The following is a 15,047-nucleotide window of genomic DNA, read 5'->3' as shown; positions in this document are numbered from 1 at the left end:
CCTTTTTCACTCTGTGTATGTTTGCACTGTTGGTAAAAAGCAATGGGGAAAACTGCTGGCATTTTAGCACATCACAAAGCAGTGCACCAAGCAGTATTGTCACTGTCTTCTTCACACACTTGCAGAGAAAAAAAAGCCAGTTTTATTTAACAATGTCCTTTGTAAGAATAAGTTTACAATTATTAATTTTATTAAAATATTATTAATTTTATTAATCTCATAAGCTGAGTATATTTTTTAACTTTTATTTTACTAAATGGGAAGTACTGTCAAAGTGAAAAACAGCTAAGTGTTGAAAGTAAAGCAAAGAGTTTTATTGTGGGAGATAAAATTTGCAAATGCGGAAGCACAAAGTAAAACCACAATGGGCTCCGCTGGGGTTGGGGAAAGGAACCTCTTTTATACAGAGGTACAAGCAAGTATATTTTTATATCTGCTGATCTCTACCTAGAACATGCCATGCACAAAAATTCTTTCAAAAATAGTTTTTAGGAGAATCATGAGATCCCTCACCCTTGGGTCCATTTCCTGGAACCTCTTATCATATGCCCTGACTACATTCTTGCTTCCTTTACCTTGCTATATGTCTTAACCACATTCTTGCTTCTTTTATCTTTGCTTAAGAGGATATTAAAGTTTTACAGGAGTGGAAAATTTTAAAAGTAGAAGCTTTATACAAAATGGAGTATGCTTCAGACTTGTGTTGCCCCTTTCAGTCATGCCAAGCACCTCAGATTCTTAGGATGCTATCACACAGTGCATGCAAAGCTCTTCTGTAGCATACCTCAGTACCTCGGTTGTCACAAGGGAAAGCATTTGTGTGATGGCTTTGAGTTGTAAGCTGAACTAGCCATTTTTTTTTATGGATCACAAATTTTGCTTGGAAAAAAAATGAATGACAAACTATGGCTATTCATATGTTTATGAAAAATTTCTTAAAAGTGGATAAATGGAGCCTGTCACTGTCAAGCCTGGTGGCATACTGCTTAAGAGCTACAGCTGCTAACCAAAAGGTCAGCAGTTCAAATCCATCAGGTGCTCCTTGGAAACTCTATGTGGAAGCTCTACTCTGTCCTACACAGTCCACTATAAGACAGAATTGACTCAACAGCAGTGGGTTTTTTGGTTTGGTTGTTGTCAAAGAAATCTTACAATATCTATTGTTAATGATAAAATTTCAACTTCCAAGCAAAAATTAAAATTTTGGAGAACTTATTTTTGCCACCACAAGATTGATTTCTCAACATTTTAAAAGAACAAAGATAAATCTGCAAAACATCTGACAACATGGATGAGTCTGGAGGACATTATGCTGAGTGCAATAAGTCAATTACAAAATTACTCGAATACTATTTGAGACCTAATACTAATATGAGACCACTATTATAAAAACTCACAAAAAGGTTTATACACAGAAAGAAACAACTTTGATGGTTATAAAAGAAAGAAGGGGTCGGGGAGGAAAGACTAACTAGACAATAGGTAAGTGGTAACTCTGGTGAAGGGTAAGAGTACATAATATTGGGAAAGTCAGCACAATTTGATGAAGGCAAAGTCATAGAAATTTCACAGACACATCCAAACTCCCTGAGGGACGAAATTACTGGGCTGTGGGCTCTGGGGACCATGGTCTCCGGGAACATCTAGCTCAATTGGCATAACATAGTTTATAAGGAAAATGTTCTACATCCTTCTTTGGTGGGTAGCATCTGGGGTCTTAAAAGCTTGTGAGCAGCCATCTAAGATACTCCACTGGTCCCAGTCGGTCTAGAACAAGGAAGAATGAAGAAAAGCAAAGACATAAGAGAAAGATTAGTCCAAAGAACTAATGGACCACAAGTACGCAGCCTCCACCAAACTGAGTTCAGCAAAACTAGGTGGTGCTCGGCTACTACCACTGATTGCTCTGACAGGGATCAAAATAGACGGTCCCAGACAGAGCTGGAGAAAAATGTAGAACAAAATGCTAACTCACAAAAAAAGACCACACTTACTGGCCTGACAGTGACTGTAGAAACCCCAAGAGTAAGGCCGCAGAAAATCATTTAGCTCAGTAATGAAGTCACTCCTGAGGTTACCCTTCAGCCAAAGATTAGACAGACCCATAAAACAAACAATAATACACATAGCTCAACCATGTGTACAAGACTAAATGGGCGCTCCAGCTCGGGGAAAAGACAAGGCAGGAGGGGACAAGAATGCTGGACATATGGAAATGGGGAACTCAAGGTGGAGAAGGGTAGAGTGTTGATACATTGCAGGGTTGGCCACCGATGTCAAAAAACAATATGTGTATTAATTGTTCAATGAGAAACTAATTTGCTCTGAAACCTTCATCTAAAGCACAATAAAAAAAATTTACCTAATCAAAACAGAAAAATAAATAAGTCAATTATTTTTCACCAAACAGTAAATTTTTTTCTTTCTTCTGAGATTGGTGATGATGTTTAAAAAAAAAAAAAAAAAGTAATTTTTTAATGCAGTTTAATGAAATGTGTAACATTTTGGAAGATCTGAATTACCCAGGAACCAATATGTTTCAAATGTCCAATGCACAACATAACAAAATCATGCATGGATAAAAAGTTCTTACCAAGGGCAAGAGAGACCTATAGGTTTTAACGTGAGTATGAAAACTTAACTGAAACAATTTCAGATTCCGTATTGCAACTAATCTGTCCAGATCTGATGTAGTATCAAAGAAGAATATACGTAATTATATGTAAAACCTACTAAAATATTTTCTCTTTTCCAACTGAGCTTCTGTGTGACACCAGATTTTCTTTATAAACTTTAACCAAAACATCAAATTGCAACAGTGTGAGTCTTCTCTTAAACCATATATGAAAGATACATGAAAAATTAAAATACAATGACATTCTCACTATTTTTTTGTTTTGGGAAATGTGTTTATTTTCAAAAAGATGTTCGTTTATCAACATGTATTGGGTTTTTTATTTTTAAATGATTTAAGAAACAAATACTTTAAAATTTTGTATTAATTTTAATGTGGTAAATATCAATAGATATAACCCGTGTAAATGAAACTGTTTTAGGTCTTCAATAATTTTTAAGAGTGTAAAGCACACCCAAGACTGCTGTCTCAGAACACGAATCAATCACCTTCTATCACAGCCATAATTTGAAAACCTGGAACCTTGAAAAAATATTTTAGTAGGGTCCCTTATCCAGTGTTTATTCTATAAGAAAGCGGTCTTCATCAAGTCATTACAGTGAAGCTCACTTACTTTTTGACTCTTACTGCCCAGAGACAAATATTGATTCAAATGCGAGGCGAAAGTTGATCAAAATTTCACAAGTGAACTTGGCCCTGACTGCCCATGTGCTCACAACATAGAAAGAGGTCACGTGATCTTCTATCATGATCTTACCCTAGCATCTCTATGTGCAAACTTACCTATGCATTTACATTTAGTCATTCATTAAATACTTTACAAAGACGTTGTAGTGAGCTGGCAATGCTTGTTGTTGTTGTTAAGTACCGTTGAGTCATTTCCAACTCATAGTGACTCTATGTACAATAGAAGTGGAAACACTGCCCTGTCTTGTGCCATCCTCACAATCATTGTTATGCTTGAGTCCATTGTTGCAACCACTGTGTCAATCTATCTCATTGAGGGTCTTCCTCTTTTTCCCTGACCCCCTACTTTCCCAAGCATGATGTCCTTCTCCAGGAGCTGATTCCTCCTGACAACATGTCCAAAGTATGTGAGACACAGTCTCGCCAATCTTGCTTCTAAGGAGCATTCTGGTTGGACTTCTTCCAAGGCAGGCTTGTTCGTTTTTTTAGCAGTCCATGATATATTCAATATTCTTTTCCAACACCACAATTCAAAGGCGTCAATTCTTCTTCGGTCTTCTTTATTCATTGCCCAGCTTCCACATGCATATGAGGCGATTGAAAAACCATGGCTTGGGTCAGGTACACCTTAGCCTTCAAGGTGACTTCTTTGCTTTCCAACACTTTAAAGAGGTCTCTTGCAGCAGATTTGCTCAATGAAATGTGTCTTTTGATTTCTTGACTGCTGCTTCCATGCATATTGATTGTGGATCCGAGTAAAATGAATTTCTTGACAGCTCAAAAATCTTTTCTCTGTTTATCGTGATTCTGCTTATTGGTCCAGTTGTTGAGGTATAATTCATACTGAAGGCTGTGGCCTTTGATGTTCATCAGTAAGTTCTTCAAGTCCTCTTCACTTTCAGCAAGCAAGGTTTTGTCATCTGCATAACACAGGTTGTTAATGAGTGTTCCTCTAATCTTGATGCCTTGTTCTTCATAGAATCCAGCTTCTCAAATTATTTGCTCAGTATACAGATTGAATAAGTATGGTGAAAGGATATGACCCTGACGCACACCTTTCCTGGCAATACCAGTAATAGAATAAAAGCAAAGTAAGTCAAAAGTTAACTGTTTTCAAACATGGAGTCCTTTTTTAAACTTACACTAATTTTTTTTTTTTAATTATATGTTCCTAATAAAGGGCATTTATACAAAGCCAATAGCCAACATCATCCTAAATGGAGAGAGCCTGAAAGCATTTCCCTTGAGATCGAGAACCTGACAAGGATGCCCTTTATCACCACTCTTATTCAACATTGTGCTGGAGGTCTTAGCCAGAGCAATTAGGCTACATAAAGAAATAAATGGCATCCAGATTGGCAAGGAAGAAGTAAAAGTATCTCTATTTGTAGATGACATGATCTTATACACAGAAAACCCTAAGGAATCCTCAAGAAAACTACTGAAACTAATAGAAGAGTTCAGCAGAGTATCGGGATACAAGATAAACATACAAAAATCAGGTGGATTCCTCTACACCAACAAAAAGAACAATGAAGAGGAAACCAAATAAATACCATTTACAGTAGCCCCCAAGAAGATAAAATACTTAGAAATAAATCTTACCAGAGATGTAAAAGACTTATACAAAAAAACTACAAAACACTTCTGCAAGAAACCAGAAGAGACCTACATAAGTGGAAAAACATACCTTGCTCATCGATAGGAAGACTTAACATTATAAAGATGTCTATTCTACCAAAAGCGACCTATAGATTTAATGCAATTCTGATCCAAATTCCAATGACCTTCTTTAATGAGATGGAGAAACAAATCACCAACTTCATATGGAAGGAAAAGAGGCCCCAGATAAGTAAAGCATTACTGAAAAAGGAGAGCAAAGTGGGAGGTCTTATTCTACCTGATTTTAGAACATATTATACTGCCACAGTAGTCAAAACAGCCTGGTACTGGTGCAACAACAGATGCATAGACCAATGGAACAGAATTGAGAATCCAGACATAAATTCATCCACATATGAGCAGTTGATATTTGACAAAGGCCCCAAAACAGTTAAATGGGGAAAAGACAGTCTTTTTAACAAATGGTGCTGGCATAACTGGATATCCATCTGCAAGAAAATGAAACATGACCCATACCTCACTCCATGCAAAAAAAGAGCTCAAAATGGATCAAAGACCTAAACAGAAAATCTAAAACGATAAAGATCATGGAAGAAAAAATAGGGAAATGTTAGGAGCCCTAGTACATGGCATAAACAATACAAAACATTACTAACAATGCAGAAGAAAAACTAGATAACTGGGAGCTCCTAAAAATCAAACACCTATGCTCATCCAAAGACTTCACCAAAAGAGTGAAAAGATTACCTACAGATTGGGAAAAAGCTTTTAGTGATGACATTTCCAATCAGCGCCTGATCTCTAAAATCTACATGATACTGCAAAAACTCAACTACAAAAAGATAAATAACCCAATTAAAAAAATGGGCAAAAGATATGAACAGACACTTCACTGAAGAAGACATTCAGGTAGCTAATAGATAGATGAGGAAATGCTCAGGATCATTAGCCATTAAAAAAAACAAGATACAAATCAAAACTATGAAGAGATTTCATCTCACTCCAACAAGGCTGGCATTAATCCAAAACACAACAGAATAAATCTTGGAGAGGCTATGGAGAGATTGGAACACTTATACACTGCTGGTGGGAATGTAAAATGGTACAACCACTTTGGGAATCGACCTGGAGCTTCCTTAAAAAGCTAGAAATAGAACTACCATATGATCCAGCAATCCCACTCCTTGGAATATATCCTAGAGAGATAATAGCCTTTACACGAACAGATATATGCACACCCATGTTCATTGCAGCACTGTTTACAATAGCAAAAAGATGGAAACAACCAAGGTGCCCATCAACAGATGAATTGATAAATAAACTATGGCATATTCATACAATGGAATACCACACATCAATAAAGAACAGTGATGAATCTGTGAAAGGTTTCATTACATGGAGGAATCTGGAAGGCATTATGCTGAGTGAAATTAGTCAGTTGCAAAAGAACAAATATTGTATAAGACCACTACTATAAGAACTCAAGAAATAGTTTAAACAGAGAAGAAAATATTCTTTGATGGTTACGAGAGGGGGGAGGGAGGGAGGGGTATTCTCTAATTAGATAGTAGATGAGAACTACTTTAGGTGAAGGGAAAGACAACATACAATATTGGTGAGGTCAGCACAACTGGACTAAACCAAAAGCAAAGCAGTTTCCTGAATAACCTGAATGCTTTGAAGTCCAGACTAGTAGGGGCAGGGGTCTGGGGACCACAGTTTCAGGGGACATTTAAGTCAATTGGCATAATAAAATCTATTAAGAAAACATTCTGCATCCCACTTTGGGGAGTGGCATCTGGGGTCTTAAACACTAGCAAGTGGCCATCTCGGATGCATCAATTGGTCTCAACCCACCTGGATCAAAGGAGAATGAAGAACATCAAGGACACAAGGTAATTACAAGCCCAGAAGACAGAAAGGGCTACATGAACCAGAGACTACAACATCCTGAGACCAGAAGAACTAGATGGTGCCTGGCTACAACCGATGACTGCCCTGACAGGGAACACAACAGAGAACCCCTGAGGGAGCAGGAGAGCAGTGGGATGCAGACCCCAAATTCTCTTAGGACCAGACTTAATGGTCTGACTGAGACTAGAAGGACTCCAGTGGTCATGGCCCCCAGACCTTCTGTTGGCCCAGGACAGGAGCCATTCCCGAAGCCAACTCTTCAGACAGGGATTGGACTGGACAGTGGGTTTGAGAGGGATGCTGGTGAGAAGTGAGTTTCTTGGATCAGGTGAACACTTGAGACTATGTTGGCATCTCCTGCCTGGAGGGGAGATGAGAGGGTAGGGTGGGTTAGAGGCTGGTGAAATGTACATGAAAAGAGAGAGTGGAGGGAGGGAGTGGGCTGTCTCATTAAGGGTAGAGCAATTGGGAGTATGTAGCAAGGTGTATATAAGTTTTTGTGACTCGATTTGTAAACTTTCACTTAAAGCGCAATAAAAATTTAAAAAAAATTATATGTTCCTATTTATTAACCAAAATCCAATGAGGAAACATAATTTTAGTATATTTATGGCTTAATTTTTTTAAAAGTTGAATCAAAATACTGCCCATTGTTGCAGCCACTGCATCAATCCATCTTGTTGAGGGTTTATCTCTTTTTCACTGACCCTCTACTTTAAAAAGCATGATGTCTGTCTTAGGCTGGGTTCTCTAGAGAAGCAAAACCAGTGAAGTGTGTGTATGTATGTGTGTGTGTGTGTGTGTGTATATATATATATACCAAGAGAGAGATTTATATCAAGGAAGTGGCTCACTCAGTTGTAGAGGCTGGAAAGACCCAATTCCATGGGTCAGGGTGGAGGCTTCTCCTGACTCATGAAGTTGTATGGGCTGATGAACCCAAGGTTGGCATGTAAACTGGCAGGCTGCTAGGTCACAGGCTGTGGAAGCTGACAAATCCCAATATGGGGAGATAAGCTGGCAGGCTGCTTACTCTCAGGATGTGGAGGATAATGTATCCCAAAATCGCCATATATGCTGCCAGCTGAAGTCCTAAAAACTGGCGGATAGTAGAACAGGAGCCATCTGTAGGATTCAGAGTGAGCAAAAGCCCAAAAGTCTTGTCAGAAATCCACATATATTTGATGCAGCCCACATCCCCAAGAAAATTCCCTTTCATCTGATTGGCTCCTCATAACAGATCTCATCATGGAGGTGATTATATCATTACACGGCTTGCAAGCTTCATCATAACTGCCAAACCACTGAGCACTATGGCCCAGATAAGTTGACACACAACCTTAACCATGACAATGTCCTTCTCCAGGTCCCTCCTGACAGCATGTCCAAGTCACGTAAGATGAAGTCTTGCCACCCTCGCTTCTAAGGAGCATTCTGGCTGTACTTCTTCCAAGACAGATTTGTTCTTTCTTCTGGCAGTAGGTGGTATATTCAGTATTCTTCGCCAACACCATAATTAAAATGCATCAATTCTTTGGTCTTCCTTGTTCTAAAAGCACATACTCACCCATAAAACTGCTTGTACTCCTCAAAAGTTCCATTTATTCAGTCAATAATTATCTGTACTAGATTTTTCATAAATCAAGCAGTCAATAGTAATACATATATGGCCTAGAGTCATCATAAATATTGAGCCTTACACGACATTACTGATTTTCTAAATTCTTTTTTATCCCTATTTTTTATTCCTATTCTTTTACACATTATTTAAATAAGATACATTTCCATAAAAAATCATGAACAATGCAGTAGGATGAAGTACTTTTTTGTGGCCTCTCTAGCCATTGTCTTTTAACTCCCACCCAAGTAATTGGGTGGGACTGTGTAGCTATAGTAATTGTGGCCCACCAAAGGGATTGGTCAATTTTGCCATCCTGCTGGGCTTGAAATGAGCCACCGTAAAGGTGGGGAAGAAAAGAGCCTACCACCATCAAAGAAGGAGAGACCTACAGGAGAGACACGCAAGAGACAGCACAGTGGGCTTCCCAGATGTGTAAAAGATTTGTAAATCTTTTAACATGGAGCAAGAAAGCTGAGTGCCTTTGCACAGAGAGACTAAGGGCCAGGGAGAGGTGTGCCTTACAATACAGCTGGGAAGAGGCTGTCCTGTTGGAAGAACTGTATCCTCAAGTGTTCCTGAGCCTGTATTGTAACCTGTTACTTCCTTAATAAACCCCATAATCATAAGTATGGCCTTTGAGTTCTGTGTGGCCATTGCAATGAGTTACTGAACCCAGCAAAGAAGTAGAGAGTGCCATGGGACGGATGGTTGGTGTGGGAATTGGTAAAGATGGCAGAGAGAGGAGGTATGTCTGATCCCCCTGTCTCAAGGAATCGGTCTTGGGCTGTTGATCTTGATCCTCCTTCCCCCTCATGAAATGAGAGGAGGTCAGACAGTATCACCTCGCCATTTTTACAAACAGTACAAAAAAATAAAAAAAGCAGTACAGATCTGGATATATCTTGCTGCAGCCATAAAAATAAAACTTTCCCAGTTACTAAAATGGATATATTTGAGCTCATAGAAATCAAACAAAAAAATAGGCCTAGGACAAATTTTTATTTATTTATTTTTGCTTCCCTCTGGATTCCCATTTGGTTTAAATTTCCGGGAAATCTGTTTGTGGGAGAACTGTGAGGTTGGGTCTATAACTGAGCTGTCAATCAGATGTAATGGTATAAAGGAGAAGCCATATGGCTCACTGCTATTCTTCATATTGCAAAAATGCCAAATTTGTATCTTCAGTTCCCAACAATATAATTGCACTGTGTAAAGAAAATATACTCGAGAATAGATAGCACTAATCCAGGGCTCATTCTTCAAAACAACAAGATTAATGTGTGGAAAAAAAAAAAAATTTTTTTTTTTCATGTGTACTGGCTACAAATTTATATTTCTATTTCTTTTGAACCAGTGGAAGAAATTGTAAGAGAGTGGAACATACAATGAAGGGTAAAAAGCATTGATTTTGGAGGTAGAGCTATATAGGAGTTATCCCATTTGTGTATAATTCATTTAATATATAAAATATCCATTTAAATTAACGTCATTCTCAGTGCTTCACTAAGATTAGAGTAATAGGTATTCTGTACAGCTTCTCAGTTCAGTTAACAAAAGTACTTATGCATAAATCTCAGAAAACATGTCCTAAAAATTTACTTGAAATACTTTTTTTCTTTAATTAGATTATTCAAAATGCCATGAGGATGCTTTTCAAAAGAAACTATACTATACAAGAGCCCTGGTGGTAAAGTGTTTAAGAGCTCAGCTGCTAAACAAAAGCTCAGCAGCTTGAATTCACCAGCCACCCCTTGGAAACCCTATGGGGCAGTTTTAGTGTGTCCTATAGGGCTTTTTTTTTTTTTTTTTTTTTTTTTAATAGGGCTGCTATCAGTCGGAATTAACTCAGTGACAATGGGTTTGGGTTTTGTTGTTGTTTATCCTCTATATCTAAGAACCAGTTTATAAAGAAAAAAATGTTTTTCCCTTATTTATCTCTACTATTTCCTTTATATTGCTTCTGATTTTTCACTTTTCGTGCACAGGGTAATGGCAAAGTGAGCCTCTGATGACTGATTGTAAACTGCAATATCCCGCTAGTTTTATAAGCATGTACAGGCAGAATATGGTTGTGTATACACATAGACGAGCACACAATACTAGTTGCCACTGAGTCACCTTCGACTCATGTCAACTCCATGTGTGTCAAAGTAGAACTGCGTTCCCTAGGGTTTTCAATGGCTGGTTTTTCAGAGTTCTATCTCCAGACATTTCTTCCAAGGTGCTTCTGGGTACACTCAATCCTCCAACTTTTCAGTTAGCAGCCTAGTATATTAACATTTCGTACCACTCAGGGACATGTATGTGTACATATGTATACATACATTTATACGTATATATGTAAAACAAAAAAAAAAAATCCCCAGTGCCATCGAGTTGATATGTATGTGTGTTTAAAACCAAAAAACAAAACCCATGCTGTCATCGAGTCAATCCCAACTCATAGAGACCCTATAGGACAGAGTAGAACTGCCCCACAGGGTTTTCAAGGCTGTATATCTTTACAGGCACAGACTGCCACATCTTTCTCCTGAGGAGTAGCTGGTGAGTTCAAACCAAGCTTTCAGTTATCAGCCTAGTGCTTAACCACTGCACCACCGGGACTCCTATATATATGTATATGCGTGTGTGTGTGTGTGTGAATAAAAACCTGTTGCTCTTAAGTCAATTTCGTATATTTTTTCTAACTGTATATAATAATAATCCTCCCCATCAGCTTGCAATAGTAAATTTCTAAAAATATGTATTGATTGAGAACTTTCCAATTCTGAACTGATTCTGGGAAAATAAAGGAAACAATACTAAAAAAAAAAAAAACTTATAATACATATGAAGTACAAAGATTATCTCTTTTGCAATTACAGGGTGAAGTTCAAGTTTACTGAGTACCTTGATAATGAAAGAAAGCACTAAACAGAATAAAGGATAAGTCTAAATGCAATTTCATTTCTAATATTAATAAATGGCATATACTCAATGAGAAGCACAGTCTTTAATGTTTCTGTATGACTCATCCTATCAGCATAATGGAATTTGATGTAGCTAGGTAAAAAGGATTTAATTGGAGTTTACAAATTCAATATTGGGTTCACTTATCAGCTTAGGGAACATGATGACTAGAGCCTTTGCTCTGCTTTTGTTTCACTGCTTCTAACTCTTGTTCATGAAAGTTTATTTTTCATGTAATTATAGGAGTTAATCCAGTGAATAGTAAGTGCCCAACTCTACACTTTGTCTTGCTAATTCAGGAAAAATTCGACATAGGGTATAGTGACAATCGTTTAATGACCAATCCAATCAGCTATCCTCTTTATGATGGTTAGAAGTAAGATCCAAAATAACAAAAAATTTAAAGTCACAGACAATATGTTGGACACAATGCTTAATATCTTAATTATTTAGAGACTACCATAGGAATTTTCTCCTTTTAAAATTATTTTCAAAGAGATGAGCATTTATTATAGGGAGTTCTCATCATAATGTTATTTTCATATTAATGTCCTTCAAAGAATAAAGGCTTTGAATCAAACAAATGTGTTCAAGTTCTATATTTACTTTCTCTATAACACTGAGGAAATTAATTAAATACTCTGGTCTTGGTTTCTCATCATTTGTAAAGTAATAATAATATTACCTTCCCTTTATAGGGTTATATGAAGATTAGATGAGATAATTTTTGTAAATCCTTTAACATGGTACCTAGCACATAGTAAGTGCTCAGTTAAAAAAAAAATTCTTGAAACATAACAACAGCAATAATGGCATTGCACTAAACATTTTACATGGATTGCCTCATTTAATTCTTAAAACAACATACAATTGAGTACAATTTTATCCTTATTTCACAAGTGTGGAAAAGGAGACTTAGAGGGCTTAGGAAACTTGCTAAAATCACACAACTAACAAAAGACAAAGTAGGAATTGAGTAAGCCAAGGTAGCCGTAATTATAATTGCTGGTATCCTCACCATAACCATCACCGACCTGCCTCATGAGCTCTGTAGAAGACTAGGCTATGAAAATGAATTCTTGGTACTTCCAAAGATAATTACCTCCCCCTTGGAAGGAATCCAGAACAAGCCCACATTCAGCTAAATTCTGCATTAGAGTGGGCTGTTTTACAGTTGGGAGAATTTATTCCAAGAACCTAGAAGGCACATGAAAGATGAATAGATAGAATTATCTTTAGTGTGCCAGATTTTATTTTACCTTTAAACATACCCCAAAGCATTTAAGGGAAAGAGGATGAAGTCATTTTGTCCATGTACAAAGGCTTTTTTAAACATCATTACAGCTGGCTCATATGGTTGTCAATCTCTGAGGAATCAAACATACTGCCAAAGACATGCATATCTTACACGAAATAAGGTCCATATTGCTAATGAATGATTAAAAAATATTTAAAGAGAGTTTAGCATAAATACATGTGTTTACAGTGAGAGGGTTGAAAATGAAACGGTACAGTTTACTCAAGTTGGATTCTATAAAGCTTTTTATTCAAAATTATTTACTCACTATATCTCTCCTATTTAATTACCAAAAATAAAAGTAAAGTTGCAGTACTTTGGATATAAATTAATAATGAATTTACGTTTTCCTAAAAAATATTTGAATGAGTTATAACTATTTCTTTATACTGATTTTAAAATATCTGTATAAAAGATAAAAGTTAATGAACTTACCAAAACATCATAATACATTATTCAAGTATAACAGATAAACAGAATATAAATACATTCTCACTGATCATTCAAAAACATAACTGAAATATTCCAGATTCTTATTAATAGGAATGTGACCGTTAGGCATGAACACTTGAACACTGTTCATGAGTAAATTTAGAAATACTAATAAAAATTGGAAGAATTAAAAGCACGGGGTGTAGCTGGAGATTCAATATTCAAAGGTGGAAGACTTGATAGAAGCCAAAATCTGGTAGACGGTTTCATAGCAAGACTTAATTGAAAAGCACTGGAACATAACATCTGATGACTAGGGAAATGGACCCCAAGTCATTAGATTGCTGAGTTTTCACATTGCAGTACTGCACCACCTCCTATAGGACAAACCACATTCTTCCCAGGCTATGTAGGAATGAATTGGAAAGCATGACCCCACCACCCCCAAGCCCTTACAAGTAATTCTGTTTTCACTTCTTGACAGACTTTGGGGTGTACCTCAGACCAGAATCAGGGGCCAAGAGAGGTATCTTTTGAATGGAGTCATTTTCCATCTTATCTCTTATGCCCTCTTCATTGGGCTCTCTGACTCAAACCTGATCAATCAAGGAGGAAGCAGAAACTATACATTTAGGGGAACAGGGCAGAAAACACGCCAGGAATTTTTAAGACCCAAGGAACTCTATGTTTTTTAATGGGCCATTTCTGTTTATATTCTCCTCGTTGACTAGTCATCATGTCTCTAGCTGATTGTTTTTGTTGTTGTTGGGTGCCATCAATTCTGACTCGTAGCAACCCCATGTGACAGTAGAACTGCCCACAGGGTTTTCTCGGCTACGATCTTTACAGAAGCAGATTGCCAGGTCTTTTTCCTGCAGAGCCACTGGACGGGTTCCAACTGACAACCTTTTAATTAGCAGCCAGGAACTTAACGGTTGTGCCACCAGGGCTCCTCCTGCTTTAACCACAATTGAAATCAACAGTTGAAAATGTGGGCTCTTAGTGGTTAAAAGAAAAAAGGAGCCCTGGTGGTGCAGGGCTTGGCTGCTAACTGAAAGGTCAGTGGTTTGAACCCATCAGCTATTCGGAGGGAGGAAGATGTGGCAGTCTGCTTCTGTGAAGACTGCAGCCTTGGAAACACTATAGGGCAGTTCTCCTCTGGAACTGACTCGACGGCAGCAGGTTTAGGGGTTAAGAGCTGAAATCAGAAAGATTCCAGTTTGAATCCCTTCATGTACTCCTTCATATACTTGCCATGTAAGTGAGAAAGCTACTTACTTGGTGCCTTCAAGCCTCCAAGTTCAAATCTGTAGCTGAGAATGGTGATCCTTACTTCATGGGATCATTGTGAGAATTCAGAGGCTTGTTACAGGGCCTGACCCTTAAAGGATGGTTATTTTATAAGTATATTTATAGGACACCACTCATTACAACTGAGGTTCAAGGGTCTGATGGTGGTAGAAGAGACCCGCAAACCTCGGTCACCTTTAGCTCACTTGTGATTACCTGTCCAAGATAGCCCTCCACACTTAGGGCTGCCATTTCACTCTGTGACAGTTTCCTCCTTCCTTATCACAGCAGGTAAAGCTAGGGTAGACCATTATTGCTAATACTTTGATTAAAGTTATTTACAGTAAGGCATGAATAGATTTAGCATGCCTGTGAAATGCAATTTTCAACTCCCATATAATCTACAACTGAGATGTTGGGAGAGTTCCCCAATCCTCTCCCCCCTCTCCCCAAGTAAAGAGTCCCCAGGAGGTACAAATGGTTAACTTGCTTGGCTGCTAACTGAAAGTTTGGATATTTGAGTCCACCTTGAGGGTCCTCAGAAGAAAGGCCTGCAATCTACTTCTGAAAAATATCAGCCACTGAAAATTCTATGCAGC

This window comes from Loxodonta africana, chromosome 14, assembly GCF_030014295.1.
Source record: "Loxodonta africana isolate mLoxAfr1 chromosome 14, mLoxAfr1.hap2, whole genome shotgun sequence".
Classification (NCBI taxonomy): domain Eukaryota; kingdom Metazoa; phylum Chordata; class Mammalia; order Proboscidea; family Elephantidae; genus Loxodonta; species Loxodonta africana.
Note: the sequence above shows the minus strand (reverse complement) of the source record.